The sequence below is a fragment of the Protomyctophum bolini genome (genome assembly GCF_963924005.1).
Source record: "Protomyctophum bolini genome assembly, chromosome: 21".
NCBI lineage: Eukaryota > Metazoa > Chordata > Actinopteri > Myctophiformes > Myctophidae > Protomyctophum > Protomyctophum bolini.
Window position 1 is genome coordinate 20545110 of NC_137882.1, and position 27248 is coordinate 20572357.

The following is a 27248-nucleotide window of genomic DNA, read 5'->3' on the forward strand; positions in this document are numbered from 1 at the left end:
CGGTGCTGAACACGATGTTGAGGATAGACGGTGGCGTTAGGAGCAGCACCGAGGAAGCACAGGAGGACTAGGAGGAAGGGGAGGAGGAGGAGGAGTACAAGAGGAAGGGGGATGAAAAAAAGAGAAGAGAGGGAGGCAGAGAAAGCAGGATGAATTATGAATGGGGGGAGAGAGAGAGAGAGAGAGAGCCCTCACTCACTCACCGTGGAGCGTGATTCATGACTCCTGCATGTATCAAATAGCCCCTCCAGTCCTCTGCTTATGGGCTGGGTTGGCTGTGACGAGCTTACCAAATGGTACAGTGTGTGTGTGTGTGTGTGTGTGTGTGTGTGTGTGTGTGTGTGTGTGTGTGTGTGTGTGTGTGTGTGTGTGTGTGTGTGTGTGTGTGTGTGTGTGTGTGTGTGTGTGTGTGTGTGTGTGTGTGTGTGTGTGTGTGTGTGTGTGTGTGTGTGTGTGTGTGTGTGTGTGTGTGTGTGTGTGTGTACTGGGGCTGAGGGGTTATCAGGGACGATGAGACACCTGGTCCCCCACACACTCTCTCTCTCTCTCTCTTGGATGCACTCACTTATCCTAATCCTAAACTGCTACTATTCTAGAAGCACAGTTTGTTAGTTACCACCCCCCCCCCCTCTCTCTCTCTCTGTCATGTCTCACACTTAATTCTGAACACACAATACTGTGGTACACAATAACCCCAAACGGTACTTACAATCAACTCTTCTCGTCCTGTGTCATGCATCTATCAGGTGAAAACGGTCATAGGCACGGTCGCTGTATAAGAACCTCTTGCTACGTATCTGCATTTCAAATGGATCCACAATTCCACATGTTCCCCCGCATATATGTCATCTGAGCGGTCAACATCAAACTTGCCCTGTCTGTCTGTCTGTCTGTCTGTCTGTCTGTCTGTCTGTCTGTCTGTCTGTCTGTCTGTCTGTCTGTCTGTCTGTCTGTCTGTCTGTGCCTTTCGTGCCCATAATATGGGCCTATATTATAGGGGGATCTCATATGTCGCTCTGTCTGTGCCTGTGTTTTATGCCCATATATGGCAACTGGTCATCAATATGACGTCATAGTAGTAATCTGAAGTCATGTGTGATAGTCTCATAGTCATAGTGTGATCTCTATTGTTAACTGCAAGACAACACTTCCATTAGGAATGCATAACCAGAGAAGCATAAGCATTTCTAACTGGCAAATACTTTACATCATACTATTGGAGATAATAACAATCAGCAGGTAATTCATTGATTTAATCAATTCTTGTTTACTAGTTTCCTAGTAAATATGAGAGCTGCTGACAGCTCCAGAGTGCGTTTCCTAATTGACACGATTGTACTCGATACAAATTAATCTCCCCATTTCAAATGCCAGCAGGGAGTTTTTGCAAGCTGGAAACTATGAAAAGTGAGGGGCGCCTGGTTTGTTTAACCCATTTAAACAGAATTGTATCCTCGCAATTTAAGAAATGTCCTTAAATCGCCCTGCACAATAGAGGACATATCATTATGTTTAAAAGTATTTGAAAAGACACATTTTCAGATCAAGTTGAGAACTTTTTTGAAAGCCCTAAGTTGCTCCGTTGTTTAATATTTGTTTGTCAATGATACAATTATAAATAGGCTATAAAAGGCTGGAAATTGTTCAGTGATTGTACTGTACCTGTCTCTAGAATTAAGCTGTGTACTGTATGTTTTGACAGGATACATTTATGCCAGATGTATGGAGGTGGGAGATGACTGGAGATGCTGCTGGAGGCGTCGTCTGAGGATGAACTAGACAGAGAGGGGGGGTCTATCTCTTCATCCATGGGTTCCAATGTTTGACCCTGGCCATCATTTACTCAACTGATGACGTCAAGCTCAAAGTAGGAAGCTTGTTTTATATTCTTTCTTTGCTGCTGCTTGTAACACATATAGTGCCTCCTGCTGGACGCAGAGCCACGCTGGACTCATATCCTGTCTGGGCGTACATCTTTAATGCTAAATATATAGCGTCATGCGTCAATGCTAGCGAGCTAAAATGAAGCCATCCTTGCTTTAGAAAGTGCCAATGTTTCCATCTAAACCGCCGGATAATCAGCAAAGACCTCCGGACATTGTGATTTTATCCAAACCATGGAGAGCTCCGTCCGTAGATTTAGAGTTATTCAGCTTTTTTTTTTTTTTTTCTTTTTATTCGGCCTGTATAATGGGAGGTGGACGGCAGCGCGGTTGCGCAACCTGGTCTAGGATCGCTAAAGAAGGAAAGGCCGAGCCAAAATAATAAGAAAAATAAATAAATTGCCGATCCGGTTTGATATCAATAATAAAGCTTATCAGACGGAACATTACGCCAGAAGCAGTTGCTGGTTGGATTCCTTATGACGGAACGTTCCGCCAGGAGCAGTAAAACCGTTAAGCTGTGTATACTAATGTGATTCAAATGTTGTACTATTGCTGTTATGTTGGGACCCAATGAGTGGGTGGCTGATGTTCAGTAACCATTTATGGCCCATGGAATTGAAGGCTGAAGTGAATTTACTTCAGCCTCAACTCAACATGCACTGCATGTTGATCTGCCGTCGACGGTAGTGAGGAACACATGAAGAGGATGTGAATTTACACATAATTTACACGTGGTCTGTTGTGGCTGTTGTTCACTTGGAATTGAAGATGATGATGTGGATCTACAGTGTGTCTGTTGTGGCTGTTGTTGAAGCTCATGAGTTGTGACAGGATGGCTGTATTGGTTCATGACTGGCTTGGTGGCAAAACCTATTACATACAGTATATTGTATTAAGCCTATATAAAGTCTTATACTTTATTGTCTCCACCAGGCCAAAGGCATGGGGAGAGAGTATGTTTGCACACCGTCCGTGTGTGTGTGTTGGCTCCCTGGATGCCCCACATTTTCCAGAACGGCCATTATAGAGCCACCAGAAGGCCGACTTTTGAAAAACATTATTTTTTATATTACTCCTCCTGATTCTGTCCAGTAATCCTGCAAATCGTTACACACTATCTCTATAGTCAAAAGCCTCAAATCATGAGCGCAGCGTGCAATTTACGTGAAATCTTTCACGCACTTTCCTACTAGGCTGAGGAATATATCCCACCCTTTTCACATTGGCACAGGTGGAATTTTTTTGACATTTTTGCAAAACACATTTTTGGAACAAAATCACCATCAAAGGCATAAGAACAAATGGCACCCTTTGCACATTGGCCTATTATAGCGCCACAACCTGACCTGCCCTGGTGGAGACCTGTGCCCCGAGGGGTACTTTTTCTAGTTGTGTCTCATTCTCTAGATGGCTCAGGGTTATTACTTTTAAACTTAACCCGCATGGTCACAAATTAAATCTGTTAAAGTGCTCAAATATTAAAATCCCATAGACTTGGCTGCCACTCTGTTTGTCTAAAGTGCTCTAAACAAACATTAAAAGTCCATAGACTTGGCTGCATACTCTACATTTGTTTAACGTGCTCTAAACAAACATTACAAGTCCATAGACTTGGCTGCCACTTGAAGTAATTCCTAAAGCCAGACATTGGAAGGGCTAGCTACCCCTCAAAAATAGACTGAGGTGGGGGCATTGATGCATGGAAACCTAACGTATAATTTGTACGTCCACAGAATATCATCTGCTGCATCTGCTAGAGTTTACCGACATTCCTTACCGACTTAGCCTTAGAGAAAGGAAGGGAGAAAGGAGCAGGAGAGAGTGAGTCACAGGAAGTCTCCCAGCAGTCTAAGCCTATAGTAGCATATCTAATGGCTATAGTCCCCGGCAGGCAAGCCAGGGCCAGCCTTAACTCTTATAAGCTTTTTAAAAAAAAAGGAAATTGCTTCGCCAATCTCTAATGCAGAGTGTGTCTGCCTCACAGACCTGATATAGTTAATGATATCAGCCTGGATGAGTTCATTCTGATTTTGAATGCGCATCCAGGATTCCAGATGCATGGCAGTTAGGGTCGGTTAATTTACTAATAGTGTCATTTACTCAGTCACTGTGTAACTTTCTTTTATGGATAAAATGTATCTTGTGTGTGTATTTTGTGTGTCTGTGTTTCATATTTTTACAATCACCTTCACAATTCAGCGTGTATATTGTTGGTACCCCAAGGGAGTGCAGTGCTGAGTGTGAAGGCGGACAGATCAGCACCTCTCTAGAACTGGCACACCAACGGCAACAATAGTTGACTCGTTTTACAGCACCGCCACCTACACTTGGCTATCAGGTAGTAGCTCGCACAACTCCAACTCTCAAAGTCTCTAAACATTTAGCGGGTGCGCGGTCGGGTAAGTAACTTTGAAAAAGGTAATCTCTAAAAGAGAAAACACCAGCACTCGCGGAACTTTTGTCTTAAGGCACTTATTTATTTATTCTTATAATAGTTGGCATGGTAGCTGCAGAGCAGCAACAACGAACACGTTTCGACCCTCAAGTCTTCATCAGCGTTGAACGCTGAGCATTCAACGCTAATGTGATTTGGTGTTTTCTCTTTTAGAGATTACCTTTTTCACAGCACCTACACTTCAATACAACCCGATCACGTATTAGGAGGAATGATGATTGTGCTCAGACAGCCCAGAACAAAAGCCCCCTCACACCGTTGAAAGACATGGCTCAGATAAACACTTCAGTCGAATGGCGTAGGTTACACTTGGGAGGACACCATTTAACAGGAGGAGGTTCAAATGAGGCTGCCTTGCTTAATTCCATAACAGCCTCGTATGAATTAAAAAATCTCAATTGATCGTGTCCTGGTCTGATCAAAATTGATGGAGTGGAGTGGCTCAGTGGTGCGGTACAGAGAGTGCAGTGTCAAGTCGTGTATTGCTGAGTGAAAGTTCAGCTTTATTATACCAATCAACTACACAACACCAACACTAAGGGGTCATCGCCATGCTGGCTTGTGGTGGACATTTTAGTCAAAATTCTATTTTACAAAATGAGTAGACTAACACATAAAGAGCTAGCCATGAATCACCATTACACACGTCTGTAACTCTGATAGTGTCCAAATGCAACCTATTATGGGGGTCCTTGAAAACGCACACAAAATTGTGTCCAACCAATCACCTTCACATTTGACATGTGTATTATGTAATGCTATCGCCTCAAGGGAGTGCAGTGTCAAGTGTACAGTCGGGCAGATAAGTATGCTTCACCAGAACCACCGTGCAGCACGATTGCATGCAAAGTTAATATGTGACTACACGCAAAACACCGGAATGTCACATGACAAGATTCACATGCATGAATGGGCTATACTTACATCACAACACATAGTAGCCTCAGATGACTGCACCAGTGCATATTATAGACAAGATATAAACTTTGTAACCCACCCGGCACCCGGTACCAATTGCCTATGCTGTAATCCTGGGCGCTACTCTCCCTCTGCCAACCTGGCGAGAGCCCCGAACTGAGCTCATGCTTCTTTCAATGCATGAGGAGTGAGCAGGCCGCTTCTCATCACCTGACCGAGGGGGAGTTTCCCCGGTAGGACATAGTGCGTGGAAGGAACACTCAATATTTCCCCCTCCATCAGGCCTGACCAGGCGGAGGCAGTTGGATTAGGGGTAAGTCCCTGCGACATACTAGCGTCATGTCCAGGGGGTGTACTTGTACATCAAGCTGCCTCACGCTACAGAAACAGGAGATAGGCTCCTGCCCTATGGCAAGGCTACTTACTTACTTAGGCGGAGGCAGTATAGAGACCAGGATTCCTGCATGTGAGGGTTCCTATCCTAGGGGACACGGGGAGAACATGAAAACTACACACAGAAAGACCCTTTCCGTGCTGATGACACGGAGGAGAGAACACATCCCCAGCGCCCACCACATCCCCAGCTGGAATTGGACCCTTAACATTCTAGCTGTGAGGCAACAGCGCTATAACGACTTAATGGCTTAACGTGATAGAAATTCAGAGAATTCAAACTCTGATTATGGGCCAGGAGGGTGGTACACTATAATACATAATGATTGGCTGTAATGATTTCAAACACAACCATGTGTCAGTACGACAAAATAAATCAACATACTACTCCGATAACAGATCATATATAAATACAGCTTTTGAAGATCTTGTTTATTTACTTACTTACCAATCGTTCCCAATGGAGCATAGGCCATAACGACTCTTCTCCATCCAACACGACTTTGGGCTGTCTTTTTCTGCCTCGAATCTCCACATATTTAATGTTTAGTTCACATTTAATTCTCTCATTTTGTGGTGCTATCGACAGCTTCAAAATCTGCCCTTTTTAGTTTCCAAAATCTTTGCGATGTCCTTGATTCCATAAGCCCATTTGAAAGATTGATTAGACGTGTAGAAATACCTCGATTTCTTGTGACCATGAATGCTCCCTCGATAAATAAATGTTCAGATATTGGGAGTGGAGAGCAGAGCAGAAATGGTGTGCACGGTGCACACGTCGTGACCCTGCTCTCTCAGTCTAGTTTTACTTTGTATTTCCTTCATTCCTGGGTGCATGCCCGCTGTGCCGTGCACACACATATTCATTACTTGTCTGTGCAATCAGTCTAGCTTGACTGTAGCTAATAGATCTCCATTTCAACCAGCCAATCAATAATCTGTGATTCTCTATGCATCACATGTCAGGGCCATAAGGTTCAGCAAAGTGTATTGGTTCATTTCTCTCCTTCCGTGCTGTTTTGAAGTTGTGCTTCCTCCCTTGGAAATAGCTCTGTGGATGGATTACTGACACACTGTTTTAGCTATCCAGATAAATAGCTGACAATGTTTGTACATTCTGAACATTGTTATAGTAGTAATACAGTTATGTTCTGTATTCTTGCGTTTCAATGGCAGAGTATGTATTTGTAGAAAATGGTATCCAACAATATGGTGGTTTCCACATAGAAATGCTATAACCTTGTACTCCTTCTCTCTTGATTTCCAATTGCCATGAAGGATAAACACACTGGTCTGACCATCAGACTCAGTTTAAAGCAGCTACACGTGTGCACCGATTGCATACCAATAACTGGAAGACCCCCCCCCCACGCACGCGCTCACACACACAACCAACTCCTTCCAACGTTGAGCCGCTCGCTCCCCTCCACAGAAGATGTCCAAGTGATGCAAACATCTTTCCAACCGTTTTCTACATCGTGGACCGCACACATCGACATCGCTGAGCCCCCCGTTCTCCCGCCTCCTCTCCCTCCGAACATGCCCTTGGCTCTGTGATTGAGCTCAACACCGTGCATGCTGCATCCCTCATCATCCCCTCCGTAAAACCTCTGCCCTGCTGAACCCACCGGCAGACTTCTTGAACTCCTCTCCCTCCTATTCCTCTCGCCACCTCGGCTCCTCTTCACTCCCTCCCCCGTCGACGCATATGGTGTAAGACTTGTAGTGCTGCACATGCTCAGATGCTCCTCTAGGCCGCACACAGAAGCCTGTGAACATATACATTCCGTGCATAGATGTGCCACGCAATGGTAGGCCTCAGACATCTATGTTCACAGGCTTCTGTGTGCGGCCTAGAGGGCATCTGAGCATGTGCAGCACTACAAGTCTTACACCATGTGTCCTTTGGGTCAGGTGGAGGGGGGCTAGGGGTGAATTGGGGGCAACTGCCGCCAGGCCCAGCCGTGCGTGCTTCTGTAACCATCACTTTGGCAGTGATTGGTGCCTCCAGCGTTGGATCGCGTTGTAGGTGAGCGATCAGCTGCTCTCGACACACACATCTGCCCCGTTGATCAATTGCCCCATTAATCCGCCGCCTGAGTGGGTAACACGGTCAGGGGACACACGTTCCATATCACAATGACACGGGCACATGTTCTCTTTTTAAGACCCCTAGTTAAACAGCACCCGAGGTCGTTTTTACGAAGGCCTCGCTCACATGATATACCCCTTGTGGCTGTTTGCATCATTTTGCACCATAAAGGCTGAGCGTTTATGTTTACAGGCCCTTGAAGAAAAGCTGCACACCTCAGTGACGATCACTGTCCCGACTCCCGCCCCACAGTAGAGTGGCTATACTCTACTCGATCACTCGATCTGAATGCAGAAAATGATCAATTGAGCCTGTTTAATTCCGACAAGGCTGTTAGGAATGAAGCAAGGCTGACAATCTGCTGAATGACCTCTTCAAAAGTGTAACCCGGGTCATTCAACAGTGTGACTGAAGAGTTTATTTGGGGTTGATTTTGTTTCAAGCTGAGTGTAATCAGTCCTGCTATTAGACCACCAGGCTGTATTAAAGTGTAAGTGCTGTGAAATTAGGCAACATGATTAAGCTAAAATTGTATAGGGTGACAGCCAGGTTGCCTGCTGATTTGAGTGACCAATAACTATTCCCATTATGGAAAGATTGCTTGTTCAATCATTGACCTGCTACTCATTCATTGTCAGTGTTAAAGTGTGAACAAAACTTTTGAAATTCAGCAAGCATAACAAATGTGAAAAACACAGCAGAATAAGCATCACCTGTCACTGAGAGCAGGCAAAAAATAAGGCAGCCTGGTTTAAGCTAGATCCATTGTGATATAGAGTGAGGTCACAGCTTGTTGCCTGTCAAAGTGTCCTGTCAAAGTGTCAAATCACACTGTCATGCTATAGCTGCTAGCTGTTACTTGCTACTGATGTGATCTTAAAGCCTGAAAGGATGGACCGATCCTTTAACTGTTAAAGTGTAACAGCTAATGTATATGTCACAGTCTAATCACCAGTATTTGGAAGTGTCAACCGAATCAAGGTTGTGAATCGAGGGAGAATATTGGTATATATAATATATAATATAATATTGAGACAAGATAAGCTAAAACCTAAAATATGTGGCAAACGTAAGGTTGAGGACTGTGACAGTACAGTAGATACTGTAGATGGTGGAGCAAGAACCACAAATATAGCCACCAAGGCCTTGAAAATAGAAAATAAATTCCAAGCCCTAAGGCAGAATGTGGATTAGAATCATACGGTTGTATATAAAGTATCAAATATTGCTCCCTTCAAGGTTGACTGTGTTTGTCTGTCTTTGGAGGAAAAACAAAAAACATTTTGAGTGGAACTCGGTCAGCCTTATTGACAGATCGCTGTGCTACTTGTGAGCATATAAGTAAGAGAAAGCATTTGAAAGCCACCGTCCGAGACGTTGAGCAGTGTGAACCACCCATGATACATTGGCAAAACAAGGCAGCCTGCACGGTCGACCTGTTGCCCTTCTGTTCATTATAAAGCCAGTCGTTCTTCAAGACGAGAATGTGGATCACAGGCATAGGGCTGACAAAGCTCTAGTGACAGCACTGTCCATCTCCGGTCATTTTCCCTCTGTGATGTAGTAGGCTAGGAGCCAGGCAAGGAGGCGGGCAGGCACAGACAGACAGGGTCACATAAAGGTTTCATGACATTCATTTTCATTTATTTTCTTTTTTTATTTTAGCTTTTTATGACCTCAATTACACCCAAACAACTTGAACTTTGAATATTCAGTGGATTTTCTGTGGTCTGGGATTTTCTCTGTCTGTGTGCCTTTTGAGCCGCAATGAAAACAGGCAAAACAGTGAACATAGTATCATCTCAAAATAGTACAAGTAAGACGCGCGAACGCGGGAAGTGAACGCAGCTCGTAAATTTCAATAACAATTAGCGCAGTTAGCTGTCTAATATGTGTGCAGTTAGCTGTCTAACGTGTGTGTATATGTGTGTGTGTCTGTGTCAGACTGCCACAACAGCGCTTTGTTGTCTAACTAACGTGTGTGTAGTGTGTGCCACACATAGCTGTCTAACGTGTGTGTGTGTGTGTGTGTGTGTGTGTGTGTGTGTGTGTGTGTGTGTGTGTGTGTGTGTGTGTGTGTGTGTGTGAGACTGCCACAACAGCACTTCGTTGTCTAACTCTAACGTGTGTGTACCACACATAGCTGTCTAAAACCAGATAGGCCCACAGTGTATTGCAGTGGTTCTCAACCTTTTCTGGGTCAGGGCCCACATGAAAATCCACCCAACCGTCCGTCCATCCATTTATTAATGAATTAATTTCATAGCTGATTTTGGACTTAATATTCTTGGCTGGTGATGTGGCTCTCACTTTATATTAAATGCCACTCACCTGAGTAAGTGCTGAAGCATAGATAATATTATGCCAAAAGGTCTGGCTCGGGTCTGACTGCCACTATCTATATCTTATTGTACTTGGTGTTCAAAAGCCCTACATTATTGAACACCCAGGAACCCAGGCCTTTTTCGGATAATGCTGCATTGCTGCTGCCAACTGCATGTAGTTACAACAATGTGTATCACACATCCTGTAATCCTGTCAGGGCCCTGTGGCATGTCTTATTTTCTATACAGAAGTGTGATTCAAAATTGTGTTAACCTTTGTGTTCAGGTGTTCATCTGCCACCTACTGGCACCTACTATTTAGATTTTACGTATTGCCACAATCTCCCAATGGATGGTGCTGGTGACCCATTTTAGTCCCACCGTTCTCAAAGTGGGCAAGACAAGTAGCCAGGGGTCCGCTTAATAATTCAGAGATTAGTCTTTGTTTAATCTGTGCCATTACTATTATGTTTATCTAATTGAAAAGTGTGCCTGCACACAATACATTTGGATAAACTATAGGTTACTTTAGTAACCCCAGTTATTTAAACGACTGAGCGAGGTGAATCGCCCTATGGGGAGTGCCATCTCTGGCATGAACACACAGAATTAAACCATATACTTCACGAACAATTTCATTGGTCGGGACTTCTACCCGCCCATGGCATGATCACCCCTCCCACCGGGGTGATGACGTTCCTCTCATGCCACACGGGTCATTCCATGTTAACCAGATTGGCTTCTGCTTAGTTAAGTCAGAAGGGTAGTCTTTCGGGCGATTCACCTCGCTCAGTCGTTTAAATAACTGGGGTTACTAAAGTAACCTATAGTTATTTTAAACTCCTTCACTCAGTGAATCGCCCTATGGGGAAATATAAACTCCCGTATAGCTACCTACCAGTTGAACAAGTCCCAACCAACGTCACAGGCTTTTTACCTGTGACGGCCAACCCAACCCACCTCTTACCTGGAAGCGACGTCTAAAACGGCATGAGCCATTGCAGACGGCACCACATCCAAGTTATAGTACGTGGCGAAAGTCGAAGGGGACGACCAGCTCGCCGCCGTACAAACATCCTGAATGGGGACACCCTTAGCGAGCGCCCAGGATGCAGACATACCCCTAGTAGAGTGAGCCCTCAAGCCCCCTGGGGGCTCCACTCCTCTCTCGGCATATGCCAAACGAATGGCTTCCACAATCCACTGTGAAAGTCTTACCTTCGTTATCGGTTTTCCCTTACTTTGGGAACCCCATGACACGAACAATTGATCCCCATTCCTGAAAGGAGCAGTTCTGTCCACATAGTGTCTCAGCGCTCTGACCGGGCATAGGCAATTCAACCTCCTCTCCTCCACAGAGGTGAAAGGTGGCGGGTGAAATGCCATCAGATCGACCGGGGCGCAGCCAGAGGGGAAATTCTTAGGCAAGAACGCGAGGCTCGGCCTAATAGAGACTCTAGAGTCGTTCCCGCTGAATCTCATGCAGCTCGGGTTGACCGAAAGCGCATGTATGTCGCTGGCTCGCTTCGCAGTCGTCAAAGCGACCAGCAGAGCAGTCTTTAGTGTGAGGAACTTCAAGTCCACTGTCCCCAGTGGCTCGAAGGGGCCCTGTGAAAGGGCGTCCAGTACCAGAGTCAGGTCCCATGACGGGACCAGAGATCTGGAAACTGGACAGGCTCGCCTAACGCCCGCCATGAAACGACGGACTAGCAGGTTCTCACCTACTGTCTTGCCGTCTACCCCCACGTGGTACGCCGAAATGGCCGCCAGGTTGACCTTCACAGAGGATTGGCCTAGACCTCTGTCCAGGAATTCCTGCAAGAAGGTCAGAATGTGCCTCACCGAAGCCTGAAACGGGATAACCCGTACAGGTCTGGCCGCACACCAACGTTCGAACACGGTCCAGGCCGTGTTGTATCGTTGTCTAGTAGACGGGGCTCTCGCCCCTAGAATCGTCGTGATGACGTTCGGGGGCAGGCCTTCGGCATCCAGGTTCAGCCCCTCACGGGCCAGACCCAGAGGTCCAGGTCCTGTGGACGTGGATGGAAGATCTCCTGCCCCGCTTGGGTGAGCAGGTCCCTCCGCAGCGGGAGCTGCCAGGGCTGGTCGTACAGGAGTGGGACTATGTCCGACCTCCAAGACCCCCAAGCCGGGGCCACCAGTAGCATGCATAGGCCCTGAGTCCTCACCCTGGCCAGGGCGGGGGGGATCAGGGGCAGAGGAGGGAATGCGTAAAGCAGGCCCCTCGGCCAAGGGTGCGCCAACGCATCCATGCCCAGAGACGGGGACCCTGTCAGGGAGAAGAAGTACTGACACTTCGTGTTCTCTTCCGACGCGAACAGGTCCGCCACCGGCGTGCCGTATCTGGCCCATATCTGAGCTGCTACTTCCTTGTGCAGCGACCACTCGTGGTAGCGGAGTGGGCCTCTGGACAACAGGTCGGCTCCTGTGTTCAGGAGTCCTGGGACATGGCAGGCCGTGATCGACAGCAGATGCTCGTGGCACCATGTCAGTAGCCTGTGTGCCAACGTGTGCAGGCGCAGGGATTTGAGCCCTCCCTGCTTGTTGATATAGCACATTGTCGTGGTGTTGTCGGTTCGAACCAGAACGTGACACCCCTGGATAAGCGGTTTGAAGTGCCGCAGGGCAAGGAAGACCGCCAGGAGCTCCAGATAGTTGATGTGTGCACGCCTCATGGCTCCGTGCCACACTCCTCTGGCCGTCCTGCCGTCGTGGGTGGCCCCCCACCCCGACATGCTGGCGTCCGTGGTGACGATCTTCCTGGTAAGGGTCTGTCCCAGGGGAACACCCTCCACCAGGACACCTCTGTTCGACCACCACTTCAGGGCGAGTACACAGCCTGCAGATACCGTCACTCGCCGTGACAGGCACCTGGTGGGCACACCTAGGGACCTTATCCATCTCTGGAAAGGTCTCATGTATAGCCTGCCCAGCCGTACTAGGGAGATGGCCGACGCCATGAGCCCGGCCATCCTTAGGCAGGTTCGGAAGGGGACCCTCTGTCCCGTCCTGAACAGCGTCACGCACTGTAGGAAAGCGTCCATCCTCGCTTGGCTCAGTCGAGCCGTGTAGGAGACTGAATCCAGTGCTATGCCTATGAAGTCTATCGACCTTGTGGGGACCAGAACACTCTTCTCGTGATTGATGGTGAACCCCAGGGAGGTCATGTGGAGCACCACTTGAGTGGTGTTCCGCATCGCCCCTCGTGCAGAGTCTGCGCTTAGTAGCCAATCGTCGATGTAGCTCGCTACGCGGAGACCCAGACGCCGTAGCGGGGCAATCGCTGCCTCGGTGCATTTCACAAAGACCCTGGGGCTCAGGGACATCCCAAAGGGGAGGACAGTGTACTCGTACACTCTCCCCTTGAAACCGAACCTCAGGAATTTCCTGTGAGGTGGGTAAATGGGAATATGAAAATAGGCGTCTTTCAGGTCTATCGACGTGAACCAGTCGTTCGGACGTATGGAACGTACGAGGGACTTGGCCGTCAGCATTTTGAAGTTGAAGGTCTTGAGGTACCGATTGAGAGCCCGTAGGTCCAGTATCGGACGTAGCCCCCCCCCTTTTTTCTTGACCAGGAAGTAGCGGGAGTAAAAACCGCTGCGACTCTGAGTCAATGGTACCTCTCTGACGGCCTTCTTCTCTAGCAGGGACTGAATCTCTGTCTGGAGCACTTCTGCCGCTTGTCCACGAGCTTCGGAGAAGAGGACTTCTGCGAAAGCGGGTGGTCTCATAGCAAACTGGAGCCTGTAGCCCTTCGCTATGGTGCGTAGGACCCAGGGGGATGCTCCGCACAGTTCCCACTGCGGTCGGCATCGAGCCAGAGGGTTCTCTGTTGCCATGGGAGCCTCCACTGTGGCAGTGGAGCTCCCTGGACGAGAGAAAAATTGGGCATGACCCGTCCGGCTCGTGACGAGTGTGCCCGTCAAAACGGGTGCACTCGGCACCGGAAATAGGTCCCGTCTCATTGTGTCGGGAAACCCAGGGGTTTCCCTCCACAGCGAGCTCATGCCCCCCCGATATTGTTGTTGTTTGTGTTTTTTGGGCAAAGCCTTTATTACAGAAACATGACAAAGTGCATTTGAAAAACAAGGTGCATTCATGTGAACAATATCTGCGGTCTCCGTGGAGAGCCTCATCCGCTTCAGGGGCGGCCCGAGTGTGAGGTCCGAGACCACTACATCTTGGCGGGAGCCCGGAGCGTGAGGGGGGCTGGAGAGACGTCTGGTCGCGTCCCTCCGAGGCCAGGCGTCGGTCACTTGCGCGACCCAGAGCCGCGGCCCCGTCCGCGCTTGGTGGCGGCTGGAGGGCCGTCACGGCTGTGATCGCGGTCCTCACGCTTGTGGGGGCGTGATCTGTTGCGGCCTGGGGGGGGCTTGGAAGAGCCCTGTGAGGCGTCCTTGACCTGACGGGGCTTGAAGCTGGCGCGGTCGCCCGGTTTCCCGGGCGGACGCTGAGGCTGGCGTGGAGGTTGGCGTGGCGGAGGCTGACGTTTAGGCGGCTGTTGGATGTCCCTGAAAGCGTCAACCTTCTTCTGACTGTCCGCCAGGAGAGTCAAGACCTCCATGTAGCCCTCGAAGAGGCCTCCCGGTAGGATGGCCAGCTTCTGGAGCTTGCCCCTTACTTCGTCCTGCAGGTCAGGTGAAGCGTTGAGCCATCTCTCGCGCTCCTGTAAGATGGAGGACGTCATGGCCCTCCCCACCTGCTGTGTGACAGTACGGTTGAGGAGTACAGACTCATTGTGCAGGCGGCGGATCTCCGCCATCTGCTCTGCGTTGGGAGTATCTCCCACCTGCAGAAGCAGTGCCGTCATGGACCCCTGCAGTAGCGCTCCTGCGTTAAGGTGCTTGCCGGCACAGGCAAGGCTGGTAAACGCCTTCTCGTTGAGCAGGGAGGCGTCCCTGTCGATCTTGAGGGGTAGAGTAGGGGCCTTGGTCAGCGGGGTGATGCGGGGCGCGTTCGGGTTGAGCAGGAACGCGGCCAGGGTCCTGTCCATGACCGGCATCCCGGACAAAGCCACGGAGGCCATGTGCTCTGTCTCGAGAGACAGGCCTTCACGGCTCCGAGGCATCGGAACGGGTTTCAGCGGTTCTTCCCACTGGGCTGTAAAGAAGGATTTAAAACCCTTAGCCAGGGGGAGGACGGTACGAGGAGTAGGTTCTGGACCGTCTTCTACCACACCCTGCCACTCATCGTCCTCATCCACTGTGGGCAGAAACTCTGCCGGCCAGGCGCGGTCGCACCTGATGCTTGCCACCTTGTAGATGGTGAGGAGGGAGGACTCATCCCTCGGCAGGGGAGGAGCATTGACTGCTCTGTCTCGACCCTGGATGCCTCCTGGGGCAGCCTGGTCTCCGTCCGTGAAGGTCACACGGAGGGGGGAGGACGCAAGGCGGGCAGACAGGTTGTCTGCACGGTAGTTGCCCTCGTAGTCCGGCTCCGGGGAGTCATCATCGTACTCGTAGACGGTCTGCTCGTACACGGCTTCATCGAGAACCCTGTAATCCGAAGGGGAGCCCTGGAAGGGGAAGTCCAGGGGATCCGCGTCGTCCATGTCATCGGCCCACTCGTCGTGCCGTCGTTGCAGGGAAGCCTCATAGTCAGGATAGTAGCTGGGCCTGGCTGCAGTGTAAGGTGCAGCAGGGTGGCGGAGCATCGGGGGGGGTCGCTGACCTGCTGTCGGTGGGGGCCGGGCCTGTCTCACGGCAGGCTGCGGCGCCGCACCAAAAGGGTTAACGAAGGAGGCCGGAGCCCGTTTTTCAGCGGGCTTAGGTACCTTCTTAGCCGGAGCGTAGTCGTGCCCATCCCCCTGGTTCCAGGTGCAGGCTGCTGCCGGTCTGGTGACGGTGGATGTAGGCTTAGGACGAGCCCCCGTATTGGGGCGCTGGTCCAGAGTGGAGAATTGTGTTCTCAGATCAAAACCTGGGTCGTCCAAGTTGGCATCGCGCTGGGCGATGCGGGCCTCAACCCGCTGAAGACGCCGCTGCTTCCGTCGGAAGGAAAGGGGAAGACAGCATGGACAGAAGCCCGGAGCAAGGATGGCCTGGCGAAGATGTTCGGGGCCCAGGCAGAAGGCACAGCTTGTGTGGAGGTCATCTACAGCCAGAAGGTTGGAGCATGACCTGTGGAGACAGACCCTCTGTGGAGTAGCTGCTATGCTGCTAGCCTTGGTGCTAGTGGATGCCAGGTTCTTGTCAGTATCCATGTTAACTAGAGTGGAGTTTACACAAACACTCAAGATAGCAGAGAAAACCAATTTTTTGAAAATTTCCAAAAAAAAATTCAAATTACTAGAACCCGGGTTACTTTCGTAACTTTCGGGGAAAGTACTACAACCAGAGTTACTTCAGTGACTACTAGAAAGTGGTCACTATCCGCGGGTCGTCACGTGGGTCAAGTGGGTTATTGTTTACACTAATAAACCCAGTGGTGAGGCCTCGTCTTTCGGCGATGGCCTGGAAGATGCACTCCGGTCTTTACCGCGGGAGCGTGTAAAATGTCGGAGGCGGAGAGTAGCCTCGGCGGCGAGTAAACTAACGTCTTTCGGCGGCAAGTAAACAAGGTCGGGCCGCGTCGGCGATGTGTATCCAGCGGCGCGGAGCGTAGCGGCGAGTTAGCTAGTGTCTTTCGGCGTCAAGCTAACAAGGCAGGGCCGCGTCTAAGGCTCGTTGTGTATGCGAGTGCAAGCTAGCAGACAGCCCGGTCTTACGGCGCGGGAGGAGGCTAACGTTGTGTACTAGCGAGGCTAAGTGGCGTCTCTCGGCGCTGCACCACCGAGCTAAGGCTAGCCGAGGAGGGCCGCTAGCTAGAGCTAACGACCGGAGGAGGAAGCTGGCTAGCAGGCTAACAACTCTACACTGCACAAGACCTTTGTTACGCTTCTCAGCGGCCGGTAAACACTTACGTGGTCTTTTGCAAGAGACGTTTCGTCGTGAAGAGGGCTACCGGAGGGTTTGCAGAACACTGTGAATCTCTTGGTACAAGCCGATGGCCCGTCTTGGTGAGATACGGTTTCAACAGGTAAATACAAACAGGTAGCGTGGCTTAACGTGCGTTCAGCAAGCAGAAGACAATCGGAATGACCCGTGTGGCATGAGAGGAACGTCATCACCCCGGTGGGAGGGGTGATCATGCCATGGGCGGGTAGAAGTCCCGACCAATGAAATTGTTCGTGAAGTATATGGTTTAATTCTGTGTGTTCATGCCAGAGATGGCACTCCCCATAGGGCGATTCACTGAGTGAAGGAGTTTAAAATAACTTACTATTGGCACATGACTCATTTCGTAGTAGTGGTTTCCGTTTATGACTATGAAATGGGTCTGAATGATTTTGATTGAAAGTTTTTAATACAAATAGTTCCAACGGCATCTGAATGTACACATGTGGTTGTACTGTAAGTATATGCTTATCGGTGTGGCAAGGATGAGGGGGTTCCTGGCCCAAAATAAAAAGTTCTAGTCCACCACCATGTCCTTGGTCTTGCAATGCGGCACGTTAGATTTGCTGCTTTGATAAGCTTTAACAGATTTAGCACTGTGTATTTATGATTACTCCAACCGATACAGACATGAAGGTTAGGTAAGATTGAAGTGGAGTATTACTTTAAGCATGGGCACTTAGGCGCTGCACAAATATATCTGGCATTAAATGCTAACACTTTAGATTAGACTACTAGATCACACTTTATCTCCAGTAAATTAAATCAAGGAGGCGGCAATACAAAAGTGCCATAGACAAAACCAGGATGTCAAATGTATACAATTGATATGTATTACATTATTAGTACATGCAATAACTTTTTTCTACACTCCTTCACTGTTTATCATCAATCCCACCAAAGTAATAAAAAAATAATTACTGGTGGTGACTGTGTGACTGTGTGTGTGTGTGTGTGTGTGTGTGTGTGTGTGTGTGTGTGTGTGTGTGTGTGTGTGTGTGTGTGTGTGTGTGTGTGTGTGTGTGTGTGCGTGTGCGTGTGTGTGCGCTCGTGCAGGTGTTTCTGTGTCTTTGTACATGTATGGACGACATGTCCGACATGTCCACATCGATCTTTGCCTTCACAAGTCCACACTCAGTAAATTACTCACTGACAAAAATTGACCGCGACTCTATTGTTCAAAGCCCTTCATTATCCGCTCCTTCAATCACCTGCTGTGACTGATGCCAATCAGTGTGGGACAGTGGTTTTCAACCCTTTTCATAGCAAGGTCCATTTATTCGGTCCATATTTATTCGGCATTTGAGCCATGGACCACCATTTGATGGGAATTAGCCTCTCGGAGCCAATACTTAGAATATTTTGTTGTCGTTGGATAAGATTTTGTCAACAATTCCATGTTGTATTGATGGAACACTCTCAAGGACCACTGGTTCCACTAGTTGAGAGAACCACTTTTCAGTAGCTATACATACATCAGTAGCCACGCCTTATGTCATCTCCTCGCCGTCTCCCCTCTCTTGCATGTATGCATTCTATTCTGCAAACACCCTCCTCACTTAAATCTATACAGTAATTTGTCTAAATGTGTCTTACTGTAAAGGTAATTAGTTGAAGAAAATGTAGCTTGCTGTTAAAAAATGTTGGAAATGACAGATGACAGCTTCGAGTTCCAGACTATATCGAGGGCTTTGAGTGCCAAGTGTGTACAAGTAGCAATTTTTTAATTAAAAATGACAAATCGAGGTGACACCATCCAATGTGAGAATCCTCCTTTTAATGTGCGCACGGCGCACATGTCTCACAGTAGTAGTAGAGAGGAATAGAAGTTAACTACCGGTTTCCTTTGTTAAATTCACTTGTCTCTAAATTTGGTCATTGGGGGATCTAAAGATTGCAGCCTGCACAGGACGATTAGCTACTTAGTTGAAGCACTCAAAAGAACAATACTTGTACAACTGGCATTAAATAAATAAACCTGAATGCTAATTGGGTTCTGTGCCAGACCCTCACATTAAGTATCCAGTCTGCAACCATCCCATCCCACTCTACCGACCCCACTTGAATCCTCATGGTCCGGGCGACACACTTCTGCCTGGGAGATTTACTGCGCTGATGCTGGGTCCATTAGTCACATAGTTACAGGGTCAGTGGCCCATCGCACCTGTCTGCCTCCACCACAGAGAGTCATGTGGCACTAATGATAACGAGGCGTGAGCCAGTAGACATTTCCTGATTCACCCGCAAACTTTGTGTTAGTTCAGGACTATAGGCAACGGGGTGGCTCGTGGACCGCTGTCGTTTTCCACCACGCACTCCAGATTGATGATGCCTGCATCTGTTACCACGGCAATGAGCAGACGGGTGCCTGTGTGATGAATGTCGAAAATTCTGGTTACTCACTCAACATAAAAGCTGGCATAAACACATTTCTGCCCTCTAGTGACAATGACAAGCATAAACACGGACACGTTCAGTGATTTGGAACATACACAGTAAGCTCGGGAAGCGAATCCAAAATGCCAAGTGAAAATAATTGAATTTCAATTCTGCTTATTGGTTCCTAAATGTGCTAATGGACGTTTATTATTGCAAACAAAGCCTATACATCTGCTAGGATTCTAGCACATATGTAGCTTTCTACCAATCCACCAATTTATGTCAGCATTCAACATATCAGCATCATCCATTTGTTTAGATACAAGCTACAAGCTCCAAAAGGAAAATGAAGTACTTTGAAGTTGAAGTGAAGTTGTACCTACCGTGTAGCATGCATTACTAACATAATATGAAACAGGGACCGTGGTAAAGTAAAATTATCGGACGACTTGGCAACGCGCATGTGGGAAATGTACATTATGTGAATTAGTTGCTATTCAGGTTGCACAAAAATCAGACCAAACATGTAAGGCAGCAGCCGCAACACAATATCAATATGAAAGAGTGTTTGGGTGTGTTAACATCAGTCAGCTCTACTCTACTGGAGGTTAAATGAACAGAGATCAAGTTGAAAACATATAAGGTCCGCACACTGGAATAAGCTCCAAAGCTTAGAATATGTATTAAGGTTCCTTACACCATAGTGGATGAAGAACCGTGAGGCTCGACACGTCTTGTCCACTCTGGTGTAAGGAACTGGAAGGAGAATGACTGTTTGAGAGGCAGTGATATTTGTTAAACAAGATGAAGTCATTACTATGGATATTTCGGTATGCATGTTTTATCGGTGTGCATATTTATTTATGTCTAAAGGTCTAAAGGTTTTGTTTTGCATAGAAGATGTAGATACCGCAGCCATCACCACATACACGTGCGCATATATTTACAATGGATTAGCACTTCCTAGTGGTAATTAACGTATTGATCTGAACTTTGAGTGTGGGCGTGTGGAGCCTCAATTGATCTCCATAGATGGCGGTTGGAGGGAGTTACACGCATGCTGTAATTGTGTACACCTCAGTGAATATGTAATGGACGGGGTCTAATAACTTGGTGGCTTCCCCCGTCGATCACTGTTGATGTTGTCCACTCTGGCATACAGTAGTTGCCCCTGTGTTGCTGTGTGTGCTACAAGCAGAGAATGTGGGTGCAGTCATGTGACCTGCCTGGCTATACCTGATTGGTGAAAGTGGAGTCAAACGTAACTACAGTAGTTGCTACATTTGATTGGTGAAATTGAGTCGTGTGACAGAGCCTTTGACGGAAGGGAAATAAACAGATCTTGCATTGAAAATAAAAGTAACAAATATAATGTAGCCCAATGTAACGTAACGAGTAAAAGTATAGTATTTCTTCTTCACAAAGTTTGCTCAAGTAAAAGTAAAAAGAAAAACCACTTTGTATTCCTCTCTAGTTCACACAGGATATATAGTTTTACAAGTGGATTACCTGTATATTGGGCGCATTAATGCTCCCCTGAGTATGAACCATCCTGATTTTGCATATACAACTGAAAACGGTAGACAAATCACACCATGGCTGTCACTTTGTCACCACAATTAGGCATAACTTTTCACTCATATACAAATATCTCTAAATCATATGGCTGGATAGCAATGGCATTTACTGAGAGCATGCATTCCTCATACACAGGTTATACATACTTGGTAGTAGGCTTGGTAGTAACCTACTAGTCTTGCTAGTAGTTTATCCAGCAAAACTATGCCATGCGCCATAGTGTGTAGTGTACACACTATGAACACACACACACACACACACACACACACACACACACGGACACACACGGACACACACGGACGGACGGAGTGCAAAACATACTCTCTCCCTCTCCCCATGCCTTCGACCTGGTGCAGACAATAACCAGCCATGACAATGGTGATATGCTTTGCTTTCCATACAGACATCACCTATTTTTGAGGGGCGCTAGCCCCTCCTATGCCCAGCTTTGAGTGTTTGTGTAAGCACAAACATTGAAGACAAAAGTGTGTAAACACAAACATTGAAGACAAAAGTGAGGACGCAAATTGTGATTGGCCGGAATGATATGATGTACGATGATGTATGGTCATGATAAGAGCGCGATTTTTAGTTCATGTGTAGGCCTCTCTGTGGCTGCTCTGTGGCAGGTTAAATTAATTCTGGGCATTTAGCCTCATTCAGACAGTTGTGAATGAGGCTGAATGTGTGAAAGAGCGATGCATCAGTCTAGCTGTCTGTATATTTTACTATTTTCATGAAAAGTTGCCATTAAGGGAGCGGGGAGTTCACTCTCTCTCTCTCTCTCTCTCTCCTCATGACATACACAGTATTCTGCCTAGAAATAATTATTTGGGAAGTGGATCTATGTATTCAACCTGAATCTACCATGCATTTCCACTGTACAATTCTGTCCATGATGTTACAAAACAGACTCAATCAACGAATTACCGGACCATTAATTGGTTTCACACTTCAGCTATGATGACACTTTTGAAAGGCCTACATCTACGTACTTGTTGAGGGATACTGTCACAGTTTCACAGCATGCTCTGTTTAGTTCTGCAGCTCTGTTTCTGTATAGTGTTGTCTTGTCATAGTGGATATGCCCATGCATAAAGTGAGTAACTCTTTCAGCGCCACCTGGTGGTCACCAGTTTAGGCTTTGGTTGCCAATTCGCCCATTATAAAAAAAGAAAGAAAATGTAATTATATTATAGGCGTTCCAGCATAACTTCCGGTTATGGTGATGATGTCACGCACATACCCTCTATTCTATTATGGTGTGACCAGACAGTAGCGGCAAGAGGCGTGAAGAAAGCGCCTAGCACAGGCTTCTCTTCTGGGGTTTTAAACAGCTGGTGGATGGAAATTACGCTAGTGTGTGGCTTCAACTTCTGTTTTTGTGTCCACGCTACAAGTTGAAGACACGCGCGCACTAGCGTTATTTCCATCCACCGGCTGTTTAAAAACCCAGAAAAGAAGCCTGTTCTAGGCACTTCTTGATGCCTCTTGATGCTGCTGTCTGGTCATACCCTATGGCTGTTCATTCCCCAGCAGGTGTCTTATTTTGTTGATGCTCTTGTCGCTCCACCTTGATTATTGTTAGCCCATGTCACCTGTGTTCTGTTTACCCCAGCCAAACCTTGTGTTGATTGTACTTTGAATTCACCTGTGTCTAGTTAGTGTCCTCTGTTTCTGTCAGTAATCCTATTTTGAGTTTGAATATGTGAACTCTGCCTGCACCGTAATCCTGCTCTTGCCCTGTTCTACTCTACTCATCCTGGCAGTTGCAAATCAATGAATCCTCCAGTGATAACTCCATAATACAGACAGATTTGATTATTGATACTGTAGATATTGAACAGTGGGTGCAACACTACCACTCCAAAACTCAAACGTCTTGCCATCATCATCAACAGCCAAGAGCCAAGCTACAGAGCCAAGACCTTCCTGCTCACTCACTCATTCATCCTGAACAAATGAGTCTGAATAACGGTGTCAGCTAAAATGTACGTCCCTGTATAAATGATTATCCTTTAGACAGGCAGCCGGTACGGACACAGCTCTCTCCTTGGAGCACACACAGAGGACTGGTTCCTCTGCATGTCCTTGCACGGTACTTGCAACTTAACGTTTTGTGATCAGCGGATTCTCACTTTATTAAGCCCAGTGCGTTACACTGGCCTGAGGAGAATATTATTGTTGTATCTCCGCCAGGCTGGAGTGGCCTGGGATTGGAGATTATGGTTTCACCCCTGTCTGCGTCTGTAATTTCCTACCCTAGCACAAGCCTCCAGAGGTTTCAATACATTCAAAACAGAGTGTAGAAATACGACCATATTTGTTTATTTGAAAAGGATCCCCATTAGCTGATGCCATGCCAGTCAGCTAGTCTTCCTGGGGTCCACACACACAAAACACATAAAAAAAGAAAGAAAATTAAAACATGAATTGCATTAATTCAGTTACATCAATATCAGTATAAAACACAATTAAATAACAATCAATTCTCAATTACGTATAACAATTACGTATAACAAACACTGGTATAGAATTATATAATGTATTTAGCCTAAAGTTGTTCTTTCAACTGGTCATTCAAGTAAATAACTCTTTACCTTTTTCTTAAAGGCTGATTTATTATTTGTTAGATGGACAGTGCTAACTTGTTCAAAAATCTATAGCTCTATAAATTACAGTTTTTTTCATTGAGTTTGTGTTTGAACTAGGTACAGCGATATGCCCATTAACAACATGTCTTGTGGGTGTGTATATCTTGACAATAATCTATTTTGTTCAAACAAAAACAGAGGCATCTTTGACTTAATAACACAAAAGAAAAATATGGCCAAACTTGAGAAAACACCAATCATGAACGCCACATCAAATCACACCCAAATTATAATCGGATGTTGAGGGGCCTCTATAGAGCACACCTCCAAAACTGCTTTCTTTCTGTTCATAATGAGCACTACAAATGTGCACAGGTGCACCGTCTGCACCTGTCCTGTTGGGCTATCTCAGCCCTGGGTAGACAACCAGGCCTGGCAGAGATCTGCAGTTCGAGGAGTGCCCTTTTCTTGCAAGGAATTAGGAATCTATACACCCCTCCTCTTTAGAACAGCCTTTCTTCCTCCACAGATCTTGCCTGGAGTTATGGCTTCTAGTTACCTTTTTTGATAGATGCTATACTATGGAATATTGTGGTACTTTTAATTGTATTTGTTTGCTTAATGACCACAAATCATTACAATGTTCTTTTGATAAAAACGTTGTTTAGGTATAGTTTGATGTTTGCCTGGAATATCAAAGCAAATGCTGTCCGGGCCACGTTGTACTTTAATGGGTAACCTGGTTAGGGAAATAAAAAGATGAGCTGTACAGTACTGTACATAGCCAGATTTCTGACAGCATCAGCTGTAGGAGCATCCACATAGAAGGGGGCTGTTCAGGTTGAGATACAGTATTTGATGAACTTGGTTTGTGCCTCCCACAGCTCACATCTGGCTGTGAATGAGCCGGGAGAGGTTGTCAAACACATCTAGCTGTAATGATTGTACAGTAACATTCTGGTCAGATTGTATATCCTACCACAGTGACCTCTCACTGTGGTAGGATATACAAATACATATACATATATGCTTTTATTAGCAACACGTGCAAAATAAACTGCAAATCAAATGCTGTTGAAATGATGTTTTAGTTTTGGTTGTTGAGGTTAACGTGGACATGAACTGTGGACATGAACTTGTGAACTGTGCAGGTGTTGTTGTAGTTTATCCCATTAAGACCCATTCACACATTTTTATGTGATTTATATGTACAAGCTTGCATCGCGGCACAAAGTGATGATATCTGATATACAGTAGTAAAATGTTAACATTCATTGGATATGGTTAGCGCCCCCTCCAGAGATACTTCCGGGTCCCGCTTTTGTGTCGCTTTTGTGTCCCCATAGGGTTATACTGTGTACCTCAGTCTGACTAAATCTGAGATGAAAACAACCACGAAAGTCTCATTTTACAGCTTTCCCTGCAACAACAAAGCTACTGGTCTCCCAAATCTGGCTGTGACAGGCCGCCTGCCCCACACTGAATACTATCGCCATTTTATTTCATTGTGTCAACTAAATCCTCATTAATGCAAACTAGATTCAACATACTCAACCCTGCGCACATTCTAAATATGCCCCCGAAATATTGTACTCAGCAAATGGACTGTTACCATCTTTAATAATTATGATAACTAGAACTGCACTCTGCCGAGTGCATACTTGCTTGTTGCACACTAGTAGGCCATAAATGGCCTACTAGTGCGCAGGCAGAGCGCGCAAGTACTTTCGACCGCTACAAACCGCTACAAACTGTCAAATCTCAGTTTCTGCCTCTATGTATATGTCATTTGTAAGTTGATTAGCGGTATACTGTGGTTACTTTGCGCCCTATGCACCGTCCCAGCCTTTCCGATGCGTATGCACCGTCCCAGCAATGACTAATGACTAGACATACGTATACATATACATTATACTATATAGAGTATGTAGTTGTAATTTGATTAGCAGTATATTGTGGTTACTTGGTGCCAAAAAGTGACAGCCGTCTTTTTCAACCGTTTTTATGTGTATGCAAATCTGTGCCTGGTTTGCTGGGACCAGATTACACATTACGTCATCGTTGAGAGCTGGGACCAGAGTACATGGTGTGTATATGTATGACTAGCTCTCAGTGATGACGTAAGAGAAATGGTCATCTGTAATCTGTCCCAGCAGACCAGGCACAGATTTACAAATTACAAATTTCAAATTACAACTACATATAGACTATGTAGTTGTAATTTGATTAGCAGTATACTGTGGTTACTTGGTGCCAAAAAGTGACAGCCGTCTTTTTCAACCGTTTTTGTGTGTATGCAAATCTGTGCCTGGTTTGCTGGGACCAGATTACACATTACGTCATCGTTGAGACCTGGGACCAGAGTACATGGTGTGTATATGTATGACTAGCTCTCAGTGATGACGTAAGAGAAATGGTCATCTGTAATCTGTCCCAGCAGACCAGGCACAGATTTACAAATTACAAATTTCAAATTACAACTACATATAGACTATGTAGTTGTAATTTGATTAGCAGTATACTGTGGTTACTTGGTGCCAAAAAGTGACAGCCGTCTTTTTCAACCGTTTTTGTGTGTATGCAAATCTGTGCCTGGTTTGCTGGGACCAGATTACACATTACGTCATCGTTGAGACCTGGGACCAGAGTACATGGTGTGTATATGTATGTATCTGGTCCCAGCAAAACAGGCACAGATTTGCATACACATAAAAATGGTTGAAAAAGATGGCTGTCACTTTGAAGAGACCAAGCGAAATTATTACTTGCGCGCTCTGCTTGCGCAAGTAACTAGAACTGCTTGCTTGTTGCACACTAGTAGGCCATAAATGGCTATTTGCTACCTACAGTACCTACTTTATGCATGTTACGTAATGCCTACTTGTGCCTGATATGGCAGTGGTGCCAGATTACATAAAAGCATTACCTTTAATTCTCCCAACACTAAAACATATCGTCATTACGTCACCATCGAAAACGAATTACACTCTGGCATTGGGTCCTTCAATCCACATCTTTATTACGTCATCATTGAGAGCTAGTTATACATATACTATGTATATGTATGTATATGTAATTTGTAAGTTGATTAGCGGTATATTTTATGTTTACGTCATCATTGAGAGCTAGTTATACATATATATGTCATTTGTCAGTTGATTAGCGGTATACTGTGGTTACTTTGCGCCAAAATCCGTCCCAGCCAACCCGCCACTTTTGATGCGTATGCAAATAAAACAGCAAATTGTGCCTGATTTGCTGGGACCAGGTTACATACATGTATACACAGGAACATTACCTTTAATCCTCCCAACACTAAAACATATCGTCATTACGTCACAATCGAAGACCAATTACACTCTGACATTGGGTCCTTTAATCCACATATTTCTTACGTCATCATTGAGAGCTTGTTATACATATACACACACCATGTACTCTGGTCCCAGCAAATCAGGCACAATTTGCTATTTTATTTTACAAATTACATATATATAGTATATGTAATGTATGACTAGCTCTCAATGATGACGTAAAACATATGGTCATGTATGTAATCTGTCCCAGCAAATCAGGCACAATTTGCTGTTTTATTTGCATACGCATCAAAAGTGGCGGGTTGGCTGGGACGGTGCATACGGACCGGGCAAAACTATTACTTATAATAGTC